The sequence below is a fragment of the Pinus tabuliformis genome, chromosome 1_1 (genome assembly GCF_031772625.1).
Source record: "Pinus tabuliformis cultivar Carrire ecotype Pingquan chromosome 1_1, CPIR1, whole genome shotgun sequence".
In the NCBI taxonomy this organism is placed as follows: Eukaryota; Viridiplantae; Streptophyta; class Pinopsida; order Pinales; family Pinaceae; genus Pinus; species Pinus tabuliformis.
In genome coordinates, this window is record NC_142297.1 from 534,382,514 (window position 1) to 534,386,368 (window position 3,855).

Genomic DNA, 3,855 nt, shown 5'->3' on the forward strand with positions numbered 1-3,855 from the left:
TTTTGAAGTGGCTTTCTTGATTGTACCCTTTGGATTATAGATGATACTAAGTAAATGTCAAAGAAGAAAATTCATCTAAGACATATACATAATACATATTGATGATCATCTAAAATTTATGATGTGGCCACCTGCATTTGGAACCAACCTAGATCAATCTTAACTATGGATTTATCAAATGGCAAAAGGGATCAAATTGTTTGAGGTGCGAACCTTTCCTGAAGTTTTTCACTCTAAAAAGTGTTTGCACCTCGAGGGATTTGATCATTATCAACCTTTTATAGATCTTCAGTTAATATGGATTTAGGTTGGTTCAATATCCAAGCAAGTGTTAAAAATAAAAAGAAGAAATCCTAATTTAATTTGTCCTTGAATGAAATTCGGAATTAAATCGAAATTCTATTCTCATAGCAACTTGTAACAGTTAGCTAAGTTAAGTTGACTTAGTTGGCTCAATAAATTCGAGTTGGAGAGTCATGTAGAGTGATTCCTAAATTTTAGGGGTCTAGGTTGAGTTCTTTTGAGTTGTAATTAATTGATTCAGTCTAACTGAGTTAAAGTCGGTTAGACTAGTTCCAACTGTTCGAGGAACTTGTAGGAGGTCTAGTAGTGAGGAGAAGCTTCAGTGCTCAAGCAGTTAACTGATAATTCATTGATAAATAACTCATGCATGTTAGTTCAAAGGAAGACCCAGTGGAGATTAGAGTTCAGGGAGAGTGTACTATCAGCTGTATAATTTTCCGAGTTGTACATATGATGCATGAAATCAGCAGAATGCCTATGATGGATTGCGCGCTTGTGGTGAGGGATTTTCCCAATTAAATATGGGCTAATTTCCTCTGGAATTGCGCAAGGAAGTAGGGATTTAGAAGGCATCAAATTTGGTTAAGTGTTGGCTTGAGATGGTTTGTGAAGCAGTGAGATAGATTGTACTTGTGCATAGATTGTTCGGGTTGAAAAAGCATTGTATTTTATTCTCAGAACTTCTGGTTAATGCAATATAGATAGTTGGTGTTTTGAGCAATTGCTTTCCCCAGAAAAATATTGTGTTGTGTGATTTAAATTCTTCCTTTTCTGCTTAGTGTTTTTCATTGATCAATTTTGATGTCCACTAATGAGTAGAGTAGATTCATGTCTTTTGACTTAGCATATCACATAAGAAGTTGAATCTATAGTAAAAATCAACATGGTACTGAAGCTGAAGACACTATAGAAGAGGAGAATATGAGTTTTTTGTGAAGGTGAAATCAAATTTTCAGTTTCATACTTCAGACCCAGCACGATGTCGTTCTATCGTTTGAGACTTGAGTATGCCCTGGAGGTCAGCTCGAATTACATAGCTTGGAATCTACGGTTTGAGACTTGAGTATGCCCTGGAGGGAAGCTCGAATTACATAGCTTGGAAGGACAAGATGGAGGCGATGTTGGAAGACAACGGGTTGAAAGAATTCATAGATCATGATATCTTGAAGCCTCCAACATCTAATGCTAAAGATCTGGCTAAATGGAGAAAGTGTGTGGCAAAGGAGAGAAGGATTATCCTAGAAGGAGTTCGAGATCATATTTTCTCGAATCTCCACGGTAAGGAAACTCCATTTGCAATGTGGAAGGCATTGAAGTACTTGTTTCAAAATAATAGTGACCACAGGAAGCTGGAACTGAAGGACAAGCTCAAAAAGATTAAGGTGGAGAAGGGCGACTCAATTCTGAAGTACTTGACCAAGTTCACCCAATATCGGGATGAGCTTCGAAGTGTCGGGGTTATTGTTGCAGAAGATAATCTGGTGAGCCTAACATTTCTAGGACTTCCCAAGAGCTAACACAACTACCAGGACTCAGTTAATGGGAGGGAGAAGCTACCAGAGTGGGAGCAATTGTGGTCGACTTGGTACATGAAGAGATTCGGCGGAACACCAGAGACAGATCCTCATCAAAGCATGATGATGAGGAGAATTGTGACTTAGCTGGTAAGGCAAAGAAAGGGAAGGGGAAGTCATCGCATTCCTAATCAAATTCTTGTCAGGTCAGCAAGAAGAAGGACATGTCGAAAATCAAGTGTTTTAATTGTCATGACTTGGGACACTTTGCCACAAAGTGTCCACATAAGAAAGCCGGTAAGAAGCCCTCAGGAGGAGTAGCGGGTGAAGCTCTTGCTTCACAATTCGAATTGAATTTTAACCTCGTCGCTTGCATGGTGTCATCGATGATGGGTAGTGTGTGGTACCTCGACAATGGAGCTTCATTCCATATGGTCGATAACAAAGAGCTAGTAACTTGGAGGAGAAGAATCTCTAGATGCATATCGAGATGGGTGATGATGGGAGGTATAGCGCAACCGACATCGGTACTATTACCTTTCAGAGGGAGTCTAGTTCTCCCCTCACTTTGCGAAATGTTATGTATGTTTCATGTTTGAAGAAGAACTTGGTTTTTGTTGCCATGTTGGAGGATAGAGGCTATGATGTGATATTTAGTAAGGGAAATTCTTTCCTTCGTCACATAGCCACAGGACAGGTGAAGCGGATAGGGGATCTAGTGAAGAACCTCTAAAAATTGGAGGTAGAAGACTGCGATGCTTTGAGCACTAAAGCAAAGAAAGTGCAGAGCTAAGACATCAGTGGGTTGTGGCATAGAAGATTTGGTCACTTGCACCATGGAGCTTTGAAGATCATGCAACAAATTTCTACAGGACTTCCCAAGGGTACACTGGAGAAGAGAGACACATGTAAAGGGTGTACATTCGGGAAGTACACCAAATCTTCCTTTCATGACAAAGACAGTCGAACACAAGGTATTCTTGATTGAGTTCACTCAGATGTGTGTGGACTGTTCTTAACAACATCCACAACCAAGCACAGGTATTATGTAATATTTGTTGATAATTTTTTTTTCGTAAGTGTTGGATTTTCTTCATTCAGAAGAAAGATCAGACGTTTGCTAAGTTTTGTAAATTTAAAGCACTTGTTGAAAAAGATACTGGAAGGAAATTTAAAGCTCTAAGAAGCGATGATGGTGGAGAGTATGAGTCGAATGAGTTCAAAAACTTTTGTGCATTAGAAGGCATTCGATGGGAGTTAATAGAACCTCATAACCCACAACAAAATGGGGTGGCTGAAAGAAAGAAAAAAAGTATTTTGGGAGCAGAACAGGCAATGTTTCATGATCAGGGCCTACCATTACACTTGTGGGTTGAAGCATGCGACACAGTTGTTTATTTGCATAAAATAAGCCCTCATCAAATTCTCGGGATGAGTACATGACAAGAGGATTTTTCAAGGAAGAAACTAGATGTGGCACACTTCAGGATCTTTGGTTCATCAGTATACTGCCATGTTACCAAATATGCACAGAAAAATCTAGAGCCAATAGCTGAGTTGGGCATATTTGTGGGGTACACTGATACACCTCACAACTATCGGATGTACTTGCCAACCAACAAGATGACAGTGGTTCGCAGAGATGTGAAGTTTGATGAAGAGAAGGCCATGAGATGTTCCCCTAAGAGGGAGCTTCAACTACATGCAGTTGAGAAGCTTTTAGCTCCAAAGGAGGAACCTCAGGATGATGTGGAGCAGCCACATGCAGAGGAGCAGGGACTAGAAACACCCACTCATGTAGAAACTTCCAAAGATGGGAGAAAGTGTGCTAGAGAGGCTAACAGTTTATTGCATGATGCTAGAGATAATGTGGGAGTACCCACATCACAGCGCGGGCAGAGGAGGTAACCAAAGAGGTACACTTGCTACATGGCTCTGATGAGCGAGAGTGTAGAGATTGATCCATCCTCTTTTGAGGCAACAGTGCAATAGCTAGTTTGGGTTGTGTTGATGGTGTTGGACCCACCAACATTTAGGG